Below are 21,696 nucleotides of genomic sequence, written 5' to 3'. Positions count from 1 at the left end.
TTTGAACTCCAAGGCCAAACTTCCCCGTGGTTCCTTTTATCTCTTGACTCCCTACTTTAGCATTCCAATCCCCTAGGATGAGAAGAACATTTTACTTTGGTGTCAGTTCTAGAATGTGTTGTAAGTCTTGATAGAATTGGTCAGTTTCAGTCTCTTCAGCATCGGTGGTTGGTGCATAAACTTGGATTACTGCCTTGGGTTTGTATTGAAATCATTCTATCATTTTTGAGATTACAGTGGACCCTCGACTTACAGACGGCTCGACTTACAGACTTTTCGAGTTACAGACTTCTCTGGCTGCAAAATTTAGATTCGACTTGCAGCCAGAGAATCGACTTACAGACCAGAAAAAAACCAAAATGGAATAAAAATAGAATAAAAACCACTGGTTATGGGATTAATCGGGTTTCAGTGCATTGTAGGTCAATGGAGATTCGACTTACAGACTTTTCAACTTGCAGCCACCATTCCAATACGGATTAATTCCTTAAGTAGAGGGTCCACTGTATGTCCCAGTACAGCTTTTCCACTCTTTTGTTGACTGTGAGGGGTACTCCATTTCTTCTATGGGATTCTTGCCCACAATAGTAGGTATGATAATCGTCTGAATTGAATTCGCCCGTTCCCGTCCATTTTAGTTTACTGACACCCAGGATGTCGATGTTTATTCTTGCCATCTCCTGTTTGACCACATCCAGCTTACCAAGATCTTACGTTCCATGTTCCTATGCAGTATTTTTCTTTACAGCATTGTACTTTCCTTTCACTTCCAGGCATGTCCACAGCTGAGCGTCCTTTCGGCTTTGGCCCAACCACTTCATTAGCACTGGAGCTACTTGTACTTGTCCTCCACTCTTCCTCAGTAGCATGTTGGATGCCTTCCGACCTGAGGGGCTCATCTTCCAGCGTCATATCTTTTAGCCTTTTGTTTCTGTTCTTGGGGTTTTCTTGGCAAAGATACTGGAGTGGCTTGCCAGTTCCTGCTCTGGGTGGATTGCGTTTAGTCAGAACTTTACACTATGACCTGTCCGTTGGGTGTCCCTGCACGGCATAGCCCATAGCTTCTCTGAATTACTCAAGCCCTTTCGCCATGACAAGGTAGCAATCCATGAAGGGGTAATATGCCCTAGCATTGCATTAATTTATGTTGCCAGTGTATCATTGTGTTGACTCAAGTTTAGTTTGTGGCCTACTAACACCCTAGATCCTTTTCACAGCTGTCAAACCTACAGTTCAATGCATTCCAGTGGGGGGGGGAGAAATTCACCAAAAATTAACGAAGAGTCAGAATAAAGCCAAATTAAGTTTGCAAAGGTTTTACAAGGTGCACTAACGATTCCAAGCATTTAAAACAGTTTTTGAACATTTTAAGACACTTTTAAAATAGTGAAAACAGACCTGAAAACGGACCTGAAAACGGAATAGGCTTCAATGCATTCCAGTGGGGGAAACATTGTTTCGCTTAGCGATGTTTCCTATGGCGATTTTCGCTTAAGGACAGTAATCCGTTCCCATTGGAACGGATTATCCGGTTTTCAGTGCATTCCTATGGGAAATGGTGTTTCGCTTAGCGATGTTTTCCCATAGCGATATTTTTTTTGGAACCAATTAACATCATTAAGTGAGGCACCACTGTATAAGACTACCCTCAATTTTTATTCTAAAGATTTTAGACAAAAATATAGTCTTATACATGGAAAAATGTGGTAGTTTGCTGTTGTCTGGATCCTCATTTTCCTCCTTTTTGAAGATGGTAACAATCTTTGCCTCCCTCTTTATGGATCTTACTTGTTCTCCAGGAATTCTCAAAATTATAGACAAGATCTGACAGTGCATTTGGAAGCTTCTTGAGCACCAGAGGATACAAAAGATAACTACATTTATGAACTAATTGGATCCCTGACAGTGGACAGAAAGTGAGGTTTTTTCTAAGTTGAATTGTGTTTTCTCTGTAGGCACAAAGTTAAAGTAAGTATTTCATTCCAGGAAGAACTATGCCTTAAAATTGCTTCAAAATTAGCACATAATTCCTCCCTTTTTAGTTGCTGTGTTCCCCTCTAATTGCCATTGTTTTCTCCCCTTCAATTTCCTCTCATCTCTCCTTCAACTCTGCTCTCTTTTTCTCCCTTTTTGCCATTTTCACCTCTGGTCCCCCCGCCAAGCATACCTCTCTTCTTCCAATTTGCATTTCAACTTCAACTATTTTCTGCTGGATAGCCAAAGAACTGAAATGTGTAGGTTCCATAACTGACTGTGTTTTTGCCAGTAAGAGAGAGGGTAATACAGGATGCTAGCTTATGTGTGGTCTACAGTGGAGTGACGTGGAAGTGAGTTTGAATTAGTTAGGAAGAATAACTGTGTTCTTACGAAATTCATCACACATATAATCTTAGAACTGCAGAGCTGGAAGAGAGCCTGTGGATCATTGAGTCCAGCCCTTGTCAAGGAGGCGCAATGGGGAATTGCACTCCCAGCCTCTGACTCTGCAGCCAGAGACCTAAACTACTGAGTTATCCAGCAGTTATAAGTGCATCATTGTAAAGAAAGTTCATTGCAATAATATTGTGTTTCAAAAGAGGGAACTTTGTCGGTGAGGAACTAGTGAAAAAGGAAGTTCAAAGGGCCAAAACACCATATTTAAAGATGATTAAAGATGTTCTAAACAGAATATCAGTTAGGGTGTGTACCACAAAATAAAGGAGTCAGGATACATCCCAAGCACTTGGTGAATAAGGAAAATCAAGGAAGCAAGAAAAAACAAGGATTCCTTTGGAAGATGAAGTTATCCAAGTGGGACTTGAAACAAGGAATATACCGTATTTTTGCTCCATAAGATGCACTTTCCCCCCCAAAAAAGTGGGGGGGGAGTATGTCCGTCTTTTTACTTATACAGTAAAAAAGGGTTCAGCCACCACCACCCAGAAGCCTCCCACTGCCATGCTGGGAGGCCTCTGAACTGGCACCAAAGACTGCTTGCTGTTTGGACCTCACCATTCTGCACTGCTGAGTTTCCAGGATCTGCTTCTTGCAGCCCACCTGGAAAACAAGCAAGGCTAACAGGCCTATGGCAGCAGGCAATGAAAACAGCAAGGACCAAAGGGAAAAGAGTAATTCTAGAAAGACCAGGGGAAACCACACAGTCCCCCACTTAGGCAGTTGATTTTCCCACATTTGGGGAAATCACAGGGGTCAGCACATCCAGAGTGCAATAGATGAGCCTTACCCTGGGAAAAGCACTTTTACAATAATGGTATCTCCCCTGCCAGGTATGAGTTGGAGTGGCCCCTGAAAATTCTTCCCCTTTCTGTGCCCTATCCCCCAAAGGCATGGTGACCCCCCCCAGCTGCACCTCCTGATCAGAGCACGGCTGCACAGCCCCAGTCCCGAAAGAGACCAAGAGACCTACTCAGTGTTTTGGGGTGCCCCACAGGACCCCCATCAGGGGCTGGAATGTTCCTCCCACAATCCTCCAGTGCACAGATATTAGCATACCTAATGTGCGGGGAAGGCAGGGAAAGTGGGGAAATTCAAACTTTCAGTTAGTGAAGCGGCTGCTTGTCTGCTTCCTTGCTAGTCCAAGCAGTTAGATTTCTGGGAGAGAGACCTGGGACGGCCTGGTATTGTCGTTTTAAAATGTAAAATGTAGTTTAAAAGCTGCTTGTTTTGGGTTAAACTGTGCTTGAGTGAAAAGGTGCTCCGTTTGAGCTGAAACCTGCTTGTGTAGAGACGTGCATAGGGGTATTTGCTTTAAAAGCTGCTTGTTTTGGGTTAAACTGTGCTTGGGTGAAAAGGTGCTCCGTTTGAGCTGAAACCTGCTTGTGTAGAAACGTGCATAGGGGTACTTGCTTTAAAAGCTGCTTGTTTTGCGTTAAACTGCTTGGGTGAAAAGGTGCTCCGTTTGAGCTGAAACCTGCTTGTGTAGAAATGTGCATAGGGGCACTTGCTTTAAAAGCTTCCTGCAAAGCCTTTCAGACCAGCGCTGATCAGCTGTTAGATGGGGAGAGGGGAGGGGGAAGGAGCAGGAGCGGGAGTGAAGAAGAGCACAAAATGGCTGCCGTCTGCCGGGTGCCTGCTGGCTTTTGGCTGTTTGGGGCTCTTTTTTGGCCGTTCTGGGGTCTACCAAGGCACTGTGAAGAGCAAGGCTCAGTCTACAGTACCTGGTAATTGACTTTCTTTTAAGTTTTTTAAAGTTTCTGACCTTCCCCCCCCCATAAAAATGCATTAATTTTCAATGCATTTCTATGGGAAATTTGGATTCAACTTGCAAACTTTTCAACTAGTTCTGGGCATCTAATAGAGAATGTATTTTCAAAGGGTGTTGCAGCAAGGAAACTAACTGTTCCTCGTGACTTCTAACTGGATTACAGTACCTGCTTCCTGATTTCAGCTACTATAGTTTGTATTCAGTTTTTTTGGCTCGTCAAGAACATTGTTCATGGCTTTGTATGGCCTAACCTATTGTGCCTTGCCTGCTATAAATGTTCAATTATGTCAGAAAATGGAGATTTGGTCTTATGCTGAGCATGTGCTCCTGCTGGTGAATGGGATCGGGTTAAGCTTTGTGTTGCTGTTCTTTTGCATAACCTAAAGTAAATAAGGAAAACCAGCTGTTAAATAGTTTAATTCCACTATTTATCCTCCACACAACTAAAAGGGACCTCTCAATGCAGTGCCAAATCATACAAACCATTTCTAACTTAATATAGGCTTGAGCTGTAGCTGGGCAGAGTTGCACAACAATCTCATCTGTCATTGAGACATTTCTATAAGCATGGGGAGGAGGTGGATGAAAGGAAATGTAAAATATAGGTAGAGTGGTATAGGTCTTATCACTGGCTGATAATGGTCTATATTAATGCCACTGTTGACTGCTGTTCACTTTACATGGTTCAAATGTTATTCTCTTATAGTTTATTAAATATTTTATTACACTACAGTATTTGGTTCAGAATATATTTTCCCTGTGTTCCTCCTCTAAAAATTAAGTGCGTCTTAAGGTCCGGTGCGTCTTATGGAGCAAAAAATACAAAAATACGGTAATATCTGGAAAAGAAATACAAGTTAAAAATATATGATGCAAACAAAATAAAAAAATTGAAGAACATAATGCTAAAAATATTAAGGCTATGAAGTTATTTAAGTTATTTAAATGCATTGGGAGTAAGAAACAGAGCAGGCACATTGAAGTGCTAAGGAAGGATGTAGAAATTGCACAAAAACTGGACAAACTCTTTGTGTTTGTCTTTTCTCTAGAAAATACATGTTAATACTTTTACCTTTCCCTCTTTTAGGGGAGGAAAGTCCAGGAAGGTTCAAGCTAATTAGCTTCAATTCTGTTCCAGATAAATTGATGGAAAGCATAATTTCATTTTTAATAAACATATGGAAGAGTATGTTTTGCTAAAGAATCAACTTGAGTTCTGGAAAGAGAATTGCTAGTTTGTTCCACTTTGTAAATCTCTGAGTGTGTGCGAAACCCTATAGAAGATTTCAACTAATCTTGTAGACATTGGTTGAAATTCTTTAGCTTAGTGCAATAAGTTGCATGAGAGTAGGCCCATTGAATCATTGATGATTTGGTTAGTCAGCTGCTCCATATGTTCCATTGATTCAAATGGGGCCACTACTTGTGACTTACTTTACCTTAGTAAGTTTCAGCTACAGTGGCTCAGTTTGAATCAGTGGAACTTACAGAGAATTTACCCAACAAATCCTCACTGATTCAGTGGACCTACTCTGATGCAGTTTACTACTCTAAGGACCAAGAATTCAGCCATAGTCTAGCTGTAACGTTCACTGTAGGGATGTGCACTAGTGACAAGGTTTAAATTCACAAATTATAATTTTTAAAAATTCAAAATTTCCAAATATCCAGAACTCCATTACAGTTAGTGTAAATACTGCAGTATCAGTATTTTTCACTTTATAAAAACAAAAAGAGGCAAAAACATTTCCCTTTGTCCAGCAATGGTAGATTGACCTTAAGGAAAAGAAGTTTTTCTATAGATCTAAGTTCTAGATGCGAGTGATGTGAACTGAGAGTGTCCTCTGCCTGAGACAACACTCTCTCACTGGGCACACTAGTTAGTGGGCAAGACGGCACTCCCACTGCCAACTTGGCCAGGCCTCCCCAAAGAAACTCTTTCTCAGCCTGGCAAGATGAGAGATCAGTCTCTTTTGGCTTGCAGGGCTCTTCCATATATACCTCTGCCTTGTTCTTTCTCTGGGATGGTGTCCCTGGAGAACAAGACAATACCTTACTTATCAAGAGAGTGTCCCAGAAAGCTTGCCCTGTTGTTGCAGGGGTGAAGGACTTGGACTCTAGAATTCAAATACAGTGGTGCCCCGCATAGCGAGGTTAATCCGTTCCGGATTAACCTTCGCTATGGGAAAACATCGTAAAATGGATCCAAAAAACCCATTGGAACTCATTAAACAAAGTTTAATGCATTCCAAATGGGCCCAAAACTCACCGTTCTCTGATGTTTTCCCTTGTTCCGGCAGCCATCTTGGGTGTACCGGAGGCCATTTTTTGTGTTCTGGCGGCCATCTTGGTTGTACCGGCGGCCATTTTGAGAGTCCCGGTGGCCATCTTGGGTGTACCGGCACCCATTTTTTGTGTTCTGGCGGCCATTTTGGAACCGCTGAACAGCTGTTCCCCCATCGTAATGCAAGCATGCCCTCACATTAGCGATGGGGAAATCCGCATCGCAATGCGGTTTCATCGTTCAACGGTGTACTCGTTATACGAGGCACCACTGTACTGGTGCAACTGTTTGGGGTGCTGTGAACATTGCTAGTTTCTTTCTGTTCTCTGTAATCCCTCAGTGCTAGCTAGACCTTTTCCACTAGCAGCAGCTGCTACATGAGATACAAAGTTGGCTAGCATTACCCCCCCCTTACTGACCCAAGAGGTTTACTAGCTTGTATTTCCCCAAGAAGGCAAACCTATAATGGAGCAGGTCCTTTAGCTTGCTTGCCAGGGCCACCACTTCAGACCAGAATAATATTGTTCAGTTTTATGGAATCCCATATCCATCTATACTGTCCCCTTGTTATGCCAACCAAACCCTGAAATATTGGGATCACCTGGCTAAGGATAGCAGTCTTCTCACTAAGAACCTGTTTTGCACTTTCAAAGCTTCAGATGACATAAACCACATGGTCCATAATGTCCCACTCTTCTCTTCTTAGCCACACCAATGGAAGTTTCCAGTGCCTACTAGGTTGAGAGCGTGGGGCATACACGCCACCCATTTCACCTTTCCAGTCTGAAGTGCTGCCACCATGTGGCCTTTCTATAGATAGGCTCCACTACTGCAGCATGTCTGTCAGAGCCTCTAGAACAGAGGTCATCAACCCCCGGTCCGCGACCCACCACCGGTCCGTGGTCTGAGCCAGACCGGGCCGTGAAGAGAGGCCTCTCCCCCCCCCGCATGCCCTCCCCTCCCCACAGCTGCTTTGCCCAGGCACACACGTGCCAGCACCGGCGTAAGCGCTCCCTCACCCCTTCACGGGGCCAAGCTGAGACCATTTCTGTTGGGTTCGTGCTGCCTCCTTCTCTGCCGCCGCCGCCATGAGCTTCTTGTTCTAAGTATGAGGGCCGCCCGGTTGGTCGGTGGGTAGATGAGGGAGGGCAGGCAAGCAGGCGGGCAGGGCCACAGCGCAAGCCTCTTGCTGGTCCCATGGTCTCCTCAGCAGGTTGGGTCGGGAGGCTTTGCCCACGGGCCCAGGAGCGAGACCCGAACCAGCCGGGGCTTCTTCGTGAGGAGAGGAAGCCATTCAGCCTCCCTTAGCACCACCCAGGCAAGGCTTGTTAGGGCTGCCTGCGCGATGGCCTCCCCACGCAGGGCCCGCTGGCTGGAAGGTCGCAGCTTCCGTGAGGGGGGAAATCGGTGGGATTTACTTTGAAGTAAAAGGCTCCTGGGGCCTTTTCAGCCTCTTGTTGGGGTTTCACCCTGCCTCTCTGCGCCTTGCCCCACCACCCTTCCACTTCCATATTTGCACCTTCTGCTTTTTCCCCCCTCGTCTGTCTCCCCCTCTCCCTTTCCTGCCTTTTCTCCTTCTTACCCTTGACCTCCGCCAGTTTTTCCTTTTTTGCAGGCATCTCCCACCCCCACTCTTCCCCCTCTTCATTTTCTTCTGCCTTATTTGCCTCCCTTCACTCTGTCTGGGCAAGGCTCATTAGGGCTGCCGGGGGCAACATAGCCTCCCCAGGCAGGCCCAGCTGGAGGTCGCAGCTTCCGTGGGGGAAATTGGTGGGGGTTTACCTAGGAGTAAAAGCTTCCTGGGGCCTTTTCAGCCTCTCCTCGGGGCTTCTCCCGGTCTCTCCGTGCCTTGCCCTGCCGCCCTTCTCCTCCTTTCACTTTCATTTTTGCACGTTCTGCTTCTTTCCCTCATCTGTGTCTCCCCCTCTCCCTTTCCTGCCTTTTCTCCTTCTTCCTCTTGACTTCCTCCCCTTTTTTCCTTTCTTGCAGGCACCCCCCCCACTCTTCCCACTCTTCATTTCCTTCTGCCTTATTTCCCCCTTACTAGGCAAAAGAGAAAGAGAGAGAGAAGTACTTCTTTACTTTGGAGGATTTACTGTGCTAGTTCCCCTTCAACATTCCTCGCTTCTCCCCTCACTTGCCTGCTAAGATTTTTTTTAAGACTAAAAGAACTAGGAAAGGGATTCTGGATTGTGGGTTCCTCTTGATCAAATGGAAGGAACTGAAGGTATTGGGGGGGGGGGTTCAGGAACCTTTTCTGTTACCATAGTGATCAAAATTGAGATGGGGGTGTTCAGCAAGTGTGTTTCCTTCTGCTGAAATGGTTGGTTTTGTTGTCTTCAAACCACATCCTTTCTTAAAAGTTGGAAAGTCTATGCATGTCTGTCTGTCTACCTGCCTACCTACCTACCTACAAAGTAGCTGTCTGTCTGTTTCTCTGTCTACCTGTGTGTATACATATGCATTTGTATATGTACATTTGTATATATTTGCCTCGTGTGTTGGGGGTTATCTTATATGAATACCTGAGTGATCCTTACAGCTGAGTTGGGGGAGAGTGGGGCCTTGGAGGTTGTAAACTAGTCTGGTTCCCCATATGTCTCTGTGCTATTCCCTCCATTATAGCTGCTTGGAACTCCCTAGTGTTTTTTTTTCTTTTTCTTGTTTTGGTAGCCATAAAATGAAATTTAATCCCTTGTCTTCAGTGCCTTCCCAAGCCTTCTCAAGGGAATACAGAAGGTAATGAATCGCCCCTTCTCCCCAGTATTCTTTTCCATGAGACTGATCTGTCCCAGGTAGTACTTATAATTAAGCAATGTATGAGTATCAAAGAGATAGGGTTTTTTGTTTTTGTGTGTGTTGTTCTTTTGCTGAAGCTGACAGATTACACAGCTAGTGCTGTTATGTATGTGCATAGGGGGCGTCCTGGACAATAACCTTGAGAAATTTCTCATCCTCCTTTTGTATTCTTGTACTGATGCCAACATTGTGTTCTTAATGTATGTTTTGGGGGAAAAAACTGGAATGGAGAGGCAAACATTGAGTTCTGTTTTAAAAAGGCGTTTTAGAATCTTATGTATCTAAATTTAGCAATCAGCTACATAGTACTTGACATCCAACAAAGTTCCTCTTTGTTGTTGTTTATTCGTTTAGTTGTGTCTGACTCTTTGTGACCCCATAAACCAGAGCACACAAGGCCCTCCTGTCTTCCACTGCCTCCCGGAGTTGGGTCAAATTCATGTTGGTAGCTTCAATGACACTGTCCAACCATCTTGTCCTCTGTCGTCCCCTTCTCCTCTTGCCTTCACACTTTCCCAACATCAGAGTCTTTTCCAGGGGGTCTTCTCTTCTCACAAGATGACCGAAGTATTGAAGCCTTAGCTTCGGGATCTGTCCTTCCAGTGAGCACTCAGGGTTGATTTCTTTCAAAATGGATAGGTTTGTTCTCCTTGCAGTCAGGGCACCACAGTTCAAAAGCATCAATTCTTCGGGGGTCAGCCTTCTTTATGGTCCAGCTCTCACTTCCATACATCGCTACAGGAAAAACCATAGCTTTGACTATGCGGACCTTTGTCAGAAAGGTGATGTCTCTGCTTTTTAAGATGCTGTCTAGGTTTATCATCGATTTCTTCCCAGGAAGCAGGCGTCTTTTAATTTCGTGGCTGCTGTCACAATCTGCAGTGCTCATAGAGCCCAAGAAAGTAAACTCTGTCACTGCCTCCTTATCTTCCCCTTCTCTTTGCCAGGTGATAATAGGATCAGTGGCTATGATCTTAAGTTTTTTTTTAATGTTGAGCTTCAGACCATTTTTTGTGCTCTCCTCTTTCACTCTCATTAAGAGGTTCTTTAATTCCTCCTCACTTTCTGCCATCAGAGTGGTATCATCTGCATATCTGAGGTTGATATTTCTTCCAGTATGTCCATTTCTTCTCATTACATTTAATCTTAATTCTGGCTTGGGATTCCTCCAGTCCGGCCTTTTGCATGATGTATTCTGCATAGAAGTTAAATAAGCAGGGAGACAATATAAGCCTTGTCGTACTCCTTTCCCATTTTTGAACCAATCAGTTGTTCCATATCCAGTTCTAACTGTTGCTTCCTGTCCTACATATAGGTTTCTCAGGAGATAGATAAGGTGGTCAGGCACTCCCATTTCTTTAAGAACTTGCCATAGTTTGCTGTGGTCCACACAGTCAAAGTCTTTTGCGTAATCAATGAAGGAGAAGTAGATGTTTTTCTGGAACTCTCTGGCTTTCTCCATAATCCAGCGCATGTTAGCAATTTGGTCTCTAGTTCCTCTGCCCCTTCAAAATCCAGCTTGTACTTCTGGGAGTTTTTGGTCCACATACTGCTGAAGCCTGCCTTGTAGGATTTTGAGCATAACCTTGCTAGTGTGTGAAATGAGTGCAGTTGTCTGGTAGTTGGAGCTTTCTTTGGCACTTGCCTTCTTTGGGATTGGGATGTAGACTGATCTTTTCCAATCCTCTGGCCACTGCTGAGTTTTCCAAACTTGCTGACATATTGAGTGTAGCACCTTAATAGTGTCGTTTTTTAAGATTTTAAATAGTTCATCTCAAATGGCATCACCTCCACTGCCGTTGTTCTTAGCCATCCTTTCTAAGGCCCACTTGACTTCACTCTCCAGGATGTCTGACTCAGGGTCAGCAACCACACTATCAGAGTTGTCCGGGACATCCAGATCTTTTTGATATAATTCCTCTGTGTATTCTTGCCACCTCTTCTTGATGTCTTCTGCTTATGTAAGGTCCCTACCATTTTTGTCCATCTTTGCACAAAATATTCCTTTAATATCTCCAATTTTCCTGAACAGATCTCTGGTTTTTCCTTTTCTATTGTTTTCCTCTATTTCTTTGTACTGTTCTTTTAAGAAGGCCCTCTTGTATCTCCTTGCTATTCTTTGGAAGTCTGTGTTCAATTTTCTGTAACTTTCCCTATCTCCTTTGCATTTTGTTTCCCTTCTCTTCTCTGCTATTTGTAAGGCCTTGTTGGACAGCCATTTTGCTTTCTTGCATTTCCGTTTCTTTGGGATGGTTTTTGTTGCTGCCTCCTGTACAATGTTACGAGCCTCCATCCATATTCTTCATGTACTCTGTCCACCAAGTCTAGTTCCTTAAATCTGTTCTTCACTTCCACTGTGTATGTAAAAGACTGTAGAAAATAAACTTGAATTTTGATCCTTCAGATTGGAAATGTGTAGGCACTTTTTCTGGAAGACTCTTGCTGTGGGACAAATGGTTTAAAAACTTTGAGAAGAGGAACATCTTATACTGGGGAAAAACATACCGGTATTCTCCCTCTACAGCAGAGGTTATCATTCCCAAGGTGTTGGTGGGTGGGTTTAAAAGGTGCTTAGTTTGGTTCAAAATGTGTTTTGTTTAAAAGTTGCTTAAGTCATCTTAGGTTAAAAAAATATCCCCGTAGTAGTGGTACCCACTGCACGGATGACACCCCACGCCCCCCCTTCACTGACGCCGGTCCTTGGAAGAATGGTCTTCAACAAAACCGGTCCCTGGCATTAAAAAGGTTGGGGACCACTGCTCTAGAACAGTGGTGTCGAACTATGGCCCTCCAGATGTTCTTGGACTTCAACTCCCAGAAGCCTTCACCACCACCTCTGCTGGCCAGGATTTCTGGGAGTTGAAGGCCAAGAACATCTGGAGGGCCACAGTTCGACACCACTGCTCTAGAATGTCATGAGTTGTGTGGCTGCTCCACATCATAGCTACATTCAACAGGGCTCTTGTGTTTTGCCCTATACCTAATGCCTACATCACCCACCAGTATTCTGCCAAGAAAGTTTTGCACCCTGGCCACTGTAGATGCCATTTGTAAAAGGTAGCACCTGTGCCCTGGCCAATTGCTGTATCAGTTGCCTGATACCTCAGTATAAATCTGGCACTGCCTTGCAACTAAGGATCATTTAGTATGGTGGTGATGGATTATCAGTTCTACCAGAAACCTATCGAAACCAGTGTTTGCTTCCAGAGAGAATGGCTAGTCATCCAGGGCTGTCATCTCTTTTATGCAACAAGTAATCCTTGCACTTTCATGTTTGCATAAGGCCTTTTTTTGATCCCTCCATGCTTCTCCAGGGTAGCCTAGAATTTCTTCTTGAGATGTGGGTCTGGTATTTGCTGTCTCCCACCTCTTGTTATTTGCCCATCTACCTCCTAGCTTCCCTGGCTTGGTGGCTCTATCTCTGCCCTCTGATGACTCTTGCCCTTTACAATAAGGAATCCATTTGCTCCTGCAATACCCACTTCATTTGCCAACATCAGTACCCTGTGCTGAGTCTTCAGGTGGCTGGGCATGTATTATTGGAGAGGCGGCCTACGGTCCTGCTCATGGTTGAGCACTTCCTTACAGTGCATGTACATTCAGCTGTGTAACCATCTGTTGTACACTGTTAAAAATGCTTCCAGATTATTGACTTCTTTGGAGCTCCAGTTTGTTACTGCATGTTCCTAATAGGGACTGCTACTCTGTCATCACTATTAGTTCCAACAACTGGTAGGGGCAAGTGCAGCTGAAAGGGCAGGAATGATTTTGGTGTCACATGTTTGTGAAAGAGTAACCCTCCTCGAGTCCCCTCAGTCTCCTTCTCCCTTACGTCAGATGTGTACGTACTTGAAGGAGAATTCCCACCAATCACAACACTGATTTGCACAAGAGAGATTTGCTGGGAATGGGGGCTTCTTTTCATTGAATATGATGGAGCTGGATCATATGGATCTGGAAGGCAATATTCCTTATAATTTTTTCCCAACCAAAAAAGTGATAGCACTGCTACTGCCCAAGCTGACAGTGTCAGTCCAAGGGCTCATGGCATCCTTGTCCTTCTCTGGTACATTGGCTCTTGGGTAGGGGAGTACCTTCTTCACTATATTTTTGGACCCTTGCCCTGACTAGATTGCACAAAGATGTCATTGGAACATGTTTGAGGTTTATTCTTGTCCCCTTTTGAACCAGAGTCTTCTCTGCCACCTCCTTGGCAAAGACAAACACAGCCTGTAATGCTGCCTACTGCTGTTTCCTAACGTCAGTGCTGAACAAGGCAGCTGGGTTGCAGAGCACGTAACTAGTGAAAACACTACTTGGAGAAGTTTATGTAATGGACAAAGCATGCAAGCAACTAAGACAGTGTTTCCCAGTCTGGTGGATGTGATCCCCAAGAGGATTGTGAAGTGTTCGGGGGGGGGGGTCACCTGGTATGTGTTGGTAGCCCTTGTCAAATAATTTCTTCCTTGATCTCTTGGAGCAGGATGTAAAGTTAGTGTGTATGTGTATGGATGAGAAACAGGCCCTTCAGGGGAGAATCATAGAATCGTATAAAAGTGAAGTTGGAAGGGGCCTACAAGGCCATCAAATCCAACCCCCTACTCAGTGCAGGAATACAAGCAAAGCATATTTGCCAGGTTATTATCTAAGCTTTTCTTAAATGCCTCCAGTGTTGGAGAAAGGATGACAGGGTCTATTTTTTACCAAAAAAATATGCCAGTGTAATAACAGAGGGTCTAGGGATGATACAGCCTCCCCCAGCTGAGCTTTCTAGATGTGGCCATGAAGGCAGGAGTGGAACCCAACAGAGTTATGCTCACCCTGACAGATACCCTCAAGAGCTCATTTTGCAGAGCAACCAGTTCTGATTCAGTCTCGTGGCATGGCCTGAATCCTGGTTGAAATATGTATAATCCAAGAACACTGCAACTGGTCTGCCACCCCCTTTGTGATCAACCTGTTCATAAAAGGAATATTAGCAATGAGTCTAAAATTGTTCATATACTGTAGTCTGTTGGCAAGTTGGTCTTTTTCAGAATGGGCCATGCAACAGTTGCCTTCAAACAGGAAGACATATAGCCTTCCCAGAGGAATAAATTGGCCCATTTTATAGGTAAATTCCTGGCAGATTTTAGCAGCCATGATGGGCGAGGATCTACCAGAGAAGTGGTAGCTTTGCAATGTGCAGGCATCTTACCAGTGTCAAGTTGGAACTGATTCCAAATAAGCTTACAAAATGGTTTGTTGGATGTCCTGATTTGAACCACGGAGCAAGAGGTGTCAAGGTCCCATTAGAGCCCTTCGATCTTCAATCTAAAATGGGCTGCTAGCCAATTACATGTAGATATATCTGGGTGGAACACACATGTCTGTCCAGAGTTAAGAAGGCTCTAAGCTACAGTATTTGATGGTGTTCTGCCTGTTAATTGGCAGAATTAAATTGAGATAATAAACCTTCGTAGCTGCTTTTATGGAATTACAATAAGTTTTAGGTTGCCATCCAAGAAGGCTTTATTCTATCTGCTCTCCAACCTTTTCCTCACTTGTTTCATTGCTTGAAGTTCATCTGTAAACCATGGAGAAGGATAAGTTCTGCAACAGAAAGGGTGTTCAGGTGCAATCATGTCAGTCATGTGGAATGCAAGATTATACAAACTGGTAAGATGAGCTTCAACAGGAGTGTCCACCAGGTCAGCAGGAAAAAAACCCTACAGCTCCTGGAAACCAGTTGGATTCAGTAGCCTTGTGGGCAGACCATCCTAATTAGTCATGTTTCACCCCAGACAGAGGCCACTAGTGTAAGACCGAATATCAGGAGATAATGATCTGACCATGCCACGGTGAAGAGAATAAATCTCTCACCTTCAGATCACAGTCTGAAGAGAGACAAACATCAGCTCAAGAGTATGGACTACCACATGTTTGGAACCAGTTACAATTCATGAAAGGCCCATGGACATCTCAAGGAACCTAGCGGCAGCTACTTCAGCTTGAATGTTGAAGTACCCCAGAAGCAATAATCTGGGAGACTTCAGTACCACCAATGAGACAATGTCTGTCAGCCTCAGTAGCAGTTGTAGGTGATGTTTTTCCTCTCTTCTTCTACCACTCCTGCATTTGATACTATCTGCATACTCTACCCAAAGAAGAACAGTATCTGATTCTGCTACAGCAGAGCACAAATCCTTCCAGTGAAAATCACACACACTGTAACGTGGCTGAGCCACTCTGAGGTCACCTCCTACTCAGGCCTCTCAGAATGCCCACCACGCCACTAAACACTCTTGCTGCCACCAACCTTTCCTTTAAATAAAAAGGACAAGGGTTTCTTTCAAAAATAAAACTTGGTTTATTGATTACAAAAATAAAATATGAGAATCACAAAAAGATAATCACTTTGTAAATCACTTTCTTATTTTAAATCAACCACATAGACCTTCCCTCACTGACACTCAGGCACGCAGGCCTCTTTCTCTCTCACACCAGATCTCTCCAGATCTCACTCTCTCACTCACTCAATCTTCCTCACACACTCTTCCACCCCCCTTTTTATACCAGCTGGTCCCCTTCAGTTCCACCCTCCGTCACACCATTGGCTGATGATTCACTGCCCAGCTGTGACGGACAGGTGAGGTCATGGCTACCCGTTACACACACATACAGACGAAATTTAGTAATGTACAGTATCTGTTTATATGTAACAAAGTTTTATTCCCCTGCCTGATATATTCCAGAGGGGCCTAAACCTAATCTAATACTGTAGTTTCCTGTTGATTTATAATGTAATAATCTATGAATCTACTAATCCTAAATTTTATTTCTAACTACAGTGGATATAAAAAGTTTACACACCCGTATTAAAATGTCAAGTATCTGTGATGTAAAAAAAATGAAATCATTTCAGAACTTTTTCCACCTTTGATGAGACCTATGAACTGTACAACTCAATTGAACAACAAACTGAAATCTTTTAGGTGGAGGGAAGTAAAAATAAAAAACTGAAATAATATGGTTGTATCTGTGTGCACACCCTGTTATAACTGGGGATGTAGCTGTGTTCAGTAGTAAACAATTGCATTCAAACTAATGTTAAGGAGTCAGTACACCCCTGCCATCATTTAAAGTGCCTCTGAGGAATCGCAAATAAAGATCAGCTGTGCTAGTAGGTCTTTCCTGACATTTTCTTAGTCACATCCTATAGCAGAAGCCATGGTCCGCAGAGAGCTTCCAAAGCATCAGAGGGACCTCATTGTTAACAGGTATCAGACAGGAGAAGGGTTATTGCTTCCACATTGTGTACATCTTGAAGGCACTTTAGTGGACTGATGTTGGGCAAGATAGAAGACTGATCTAGTTTATCATCTAGTTTATCTCTTAGAGATGTCTAGGAGACTTCTGATAAACTCAAAAGCCAGTATTTAGTTGTAATTTCTTACATATTATTTTTACCATACCCAGCAACATTGTCTTTTCCATAGAATTCTGCATTTTCATTATGTGCCCAAAGTATGAAAGTCTCAGTTTGTCATTTTACCCCCCAGAGATAGTTCAGGCTTGATATGCCCACTCATCTTTCTGGCAGTCCAGGATATCTGCAAAGTTTCCCTCCAGCATCATATTTCAAACAAATTTTTTTCGATGTCAGCTTTCTTTACTGTCCAGCTTTCACACCTGTTTAGGGGATAGATTGGGAATAGAATAGTGTGGGTCATCTTGGCCTTGGTCTCCAGTGATATATCCTTACACTTGATGATCTTTTCTAATTCGTTCATTGTTGCCCTTCCAAGTCTCAGTCTGCTTCTGATTTCTTGGCTGCTGTCTGCTATTCTGCTGCATCAGTGGATACTGAGCCTTTGGATAAGGGGTTTCTACTGTAATCTGTAGTAGTCGGTGTACTCTTTATTCCTTGTGTGTACACCAAAAGGTAACAAAAAGAATTTGCTTGTGATGTGAGTCTCTAGCCATAGAAGTAGTGATCCTGTATTGGACTAGATTGTATCAGTGAATTTTGGAGGATATTTTTAGGTTTTCAGCATTTCATGCTTTGATGGATTTGGATTACACCTGTATGATTGGTATCATGTTTCCAACAGTGTAGTCACATATGTTAGGCATTTTTGTTTTCTTTTCTTTTTGAGTTGAAATGCTTGGCACAAATCTTACTTTTTTCTAAAGCTTTGTCCACCGTGACAAACATTTCAAAAATACTGTAAATGTTTTTGAAATGTTTGTCATGGACAAACATTTATCATTGCTTTGGAAACCATACATTTACCTCAGTACATTTGCATTTGAAGAGAAGCACCAGTCCAGCTCAACAAAAGATACTTTCCATTATAGACAACATTTATTTATTTATTTATTTATTTATTTATTTATTTATTTATTTATTTATTTATTTATTTATTTATTTATTTATTTATTTATTTATTTATTTATTTATTTATTTATTTATTTTAGGGTTTCTATATCCATATTTTTTGGCATCTATAGGGGAGCATGGAACTTATTCCCTGCCAATGCTGTGGTCCTTCTGTACTTGATTCTGCCTTTCTGGAAAATCTGTATATTCATGATCATTTTGGTTGCTTCAGTTCCAAGCAGCAGTAGATTGTGACATGCCAGGTCTCCCCCTGAGATTGCAGCTTTCTCAATAGAATCCAAATCTTTTAGCTTTGATATAGCACTCTGCTTTATAGAGAGGAGGTGAATTATTCAGCCCCCTTTTATAGTTCTTCCTACACTGTTGAGTTTTCCATCTCATAAAAAGGAGGCTAGTAATCTCTTGCCTCTATGCAGTTGCAAATAATCACTCACACAACCAGATTTACCCTGTCAGGAAGCTGTCCCTTGCAGTGCCCTCATCTACTAGTGGGGTAAAGCAGCACACCTAGTCACACACTTGCCTGTACAAAGGGTGGCAGGTGAAAGGAGAAAACCACTTGCGTGATTGTCTTATATATGTGGCTTTCCCTAGCAGAACTGGACTAGAATCTTCAACTTGAAGGTTATGCTTGTTTGGAAGAACAGGCTAGTTTTGTGCATGAAATCTTTTCCTGAAAGTCTGTTGATTTCAAGTGCAGATGTCTTCTATGTGTAGACATTTAAACTTATTCATTTGCTAGTTTTATTCCAGATCTTTTTCAGCAGGCTCCCAGAGCTTTGTTGGATAAAGAAAACCACAGTATTTTAAATGTTTTAAATAAATTTCTTTCCACATAAGGAAGTAACTATACCACCTCATTTAATGTAACCATTTCCAACATGGTAGTGACTTATTTTATGGAAAGAATAGCAGTTTTCATTCCTCATTGGAAAGAAATTTACTTCAAATGCAAAAGGGAATAGGAAATGAAACTTCTGAGACTGCCTCAATATTGCGTAGCTTGGAGGCTGGTTGGTAGTAAGAATGCAGATTACTTGCTCAAAAAAGATTTCTTTCATGGCTTCATACCAGAAATACTTCTTTCTCTACCACTTCTCTGTCTGAAAAAGAATTCTGTGGAATTCAAAAGCTCACAAACTACTTGGTAAATTTGGATTGGTTCTTTTAAAAGTATTTAATTTGTTGCCCTTGATTTTCTTATAAATTGAAACTACTTTCTTTCATGGTTGCTGATCATAGAGATCAAATGACAAAAATGTTTTAATACTATGTTTCAGAATAATTAAATTTCATTTTCTTTTCAGATTTATCACATGATTAAGCTTTTATAACTTGGGCCTTTTACACAAGTGGGCAATGTATAATGGCCATTATGAGGTTAAAATTATGGCATCTTCCCTGTTGAATGGGACTAGCATTTGTGGAATTAATGGTAACTGGTTCTGAAATGCTTCTGAGGGAGAAATTTTGAGCAATACACTAACACTCTTTGAGGAACAAATTGAGGAGTAACTCTTTGTATTGTGCAGAACCTGTGAGACAGGCTTAAATAACAAGTTCTTCTCCCTTGAGTGAGTATAGTTCGTTCAAAATTCCAGGTAGAACTGGTTGGGAGATGTTGGCCTGCTTTGCATAGTTAAGACTAGAGTGTTATGTAGCTATTGAATCATTGCATTTTTAAAACTTTATATAGTGGCTTCTCTTACCATTAGTTGCTTGGTGAAGGGAGATTTCTTTTCCCAAAATTGATGGGTGTGTATTCCTATATTTCAAAAAACTGAGAAATACCTAAAATAATGGGAAATTCTTTCAGCTTAAAAAATTATGGTTGAAACCAAGGAAATTCAGATAATACAGTGGTGCCTTGACTTACGAACCTAATCAGTCCCAGAAGATCTTCATAAGTCAAAACGTTCGTAAGTCAAATCAGCATTTCCCATAGGAATGCATTGAAACCCAATTAATCCGTTCTGGCTGTTTTTGTTCTTATGTCGAGGCACGGTTTGTAAGTCGAAGCATTCGTTTCCATAGGAACTAATGCAAAACTGTTTAATCCGTCCTCTACCATTAGGGGAGAATTTTTCTTCTTTTATAAGATGAACTTAGGTTTAAAAGGGCAGGAAAGGAGGGAGGGAGGGAGGGAACAATGGGGAAAAGAGAAAAGAAAGAAAGAAGGTCATCACTGGGGCACACAGATCCCTCAGACAAAGGTTTGTGCTTTTAAGCACAAAAAGAGAGAAGGCAGAGAGAGAAGACAAGGGGGGGGAGAGAGAGAGTTTGGAGTCTAAAACACATTTTAAACCCACACATGCTAAACCCACACATTTTAAACCAAGCAACTTTTAAACAAAACACATTTTAAACCAAACCAAGCACCTTTTAAACCAACTCACCAACACCTTTTGAAACAAAAGAGAGGTCACTTGAGCCCAACAGCCAGACAGACCTTTGCAAAAAGTTTTCTGATTTTAAAACCTAAAGACTAAAATGCATTTTAGAGGCCAACAGCCAGCCAGCCAGACCTTTGCAAACAATTTTCTGATTTTAAAACCAAAAGACTAAAATGCATTTTAGAGGCCAACAGCCAGACAGACCTTTGCAAACAGTTTTCTGATTTTAAAACCAAAAGATTAAAATGCATTTTAAAGGCCTACAGACAGACAGACGTTTGCAAACAGTTTTCTGATTTTAAAACCAACAGCAGCACAGAAACGCCTCCCCCAGCCACCTAGTTCAACCCCAAACTGCAAAACCCCTGTACAGTAAATACAGTGTACTCACCCAGAACATGCAATCTCTCTGTTTTAAAAAAGAAAGTTAAAAATCCAAATATAAAAAAGCAAAAAAAAAAAAAAATACAGTCTGTACAGTAGAGTACCAGGCAGTAGGTAGTCAGAAGTCTCTCTCCGTATCTACACTCTCTAACCGCTGGGGTGAGCGAGGTAGCAGACAAGCAGCCTCTTTGCTGGCCAACAGGTAACGGAAAGTTCAAATTTCCCGCATTCCCCACGGGTTTTTTTCCTTCGTAAGTGAAAGCTCCATTCGCAAGTCAAAGCAAAATTTTGCGAACTGAGCTGTTCGTAACTGAAAATGTTCGTAGGTTGGGACATTTGTAAGTCAAGGCACCACTGTAGATCCACCTCCTCCCTCCTTATTCAAAACATGAGCACATTGATATACCCCTTTTTCAGTTTCTTCATATACACATTTGCATAATCTTTACTAGTTAAGTCCATTTAATCAGTATTTGGGGAAAGGAAGTCTTTATGTGTACAAGAGTATGCACAGGTAATCAGATTTTTTCTCTCTAGAGCTAAAGCAGAGAGGTTACTTGTGGTAGAAGTTTAAAACTCCAAATGAATGCATAAGTTAAGGGTATTGCACCAATCATCATAGTTTTTGGGTTTTTGTTTGTTTGTTTTTGCATTAAACCAGTGTTTTCCCTACCTATTTGTGGTTAAATGATTCTCTTACTTTGGCACAAATAAGTGCTATCAGTGCTAATCAGTGGTTTGTTGTTGTTGTTTTGTTTTTTGAATTAAGAAATAATGGCATGATGCTCCATAACAAATGATATTAAAAACTTCATGGCAGATAAACATCTCTAGGATGCCTTACACAGTTGTCAGATACAGAGTTTGGCTTGGTCTATTAGTGCAGTTTCTTCCAGAGATTCACTTCCATGAAAATCTGACTGGAGTGAGTTGCTAACTAGAATTGTGCTGATTGTGTCTTTGTGTAATATCACAGCAGATGCAGCTTTCATTATTTCAGGTAATAGTAACATTTTGACTTTGTCAGATACGATACCAGGTAGGACTTCCTTGACTCTTCCTTTCAGATTCAGAGCTAGCAACCTTCTCATACCTGCATTTCTGAAGCTTATCTGTCTGAAGCCCAGTTCAGTTTCACTATTTTTGCTAGAGGTAGGTTTTCAGAAACATGTTTTTCAGAATGATCTTCAGCCTGTCACACTGCAGAACACTAACTGGGGACACTAGCTGGAATTCTACTGATGTTTGT

The 21,696-nt window shown here is 42.3% G+C and overlaps 1 protein-coding gene and 1 pseudogene across 2 annotated transcripts in view; one reads left to right on the top strand and one right to left on the bottom strand.

The window, feature by feature from the left end:
• The window catches only part of TAB2 (TGF-beta activated kinase 1 (MAP3K7) binding protein 2), a 77,650-nt gene that overhangs the window by 20,780 nt on the left and 35,174 nt on the right, over nucleotides 1-21,696 (top strand). The window lies entirely within an intron of this gene.
• Nucleotides 3,124-3,274, bottom strand: LOC140703456 (U1 spliceosomal RNA; annotated as a pseudogene).

This window comes from Pogona vitticeps, chromosome 1 (genome assembly GCF_051106095.1).
Source record: "Pogona vitticeps strain Pit_001003342236 chromosome 1, PviZW2.1, whole genome shotgun sequence".
NCBI classification, from domain to species: Eukaryota; Metazoa; Chordata; class Lepidosauria; order Squamata; family Agamidae; genus Pogona; species Pogona vitticeps.
The sequence above is the reverse complement of the archived record's forward strand: the minus strand, read 5'-3'. Positions and strand labels throughout refer to the sequence as shown.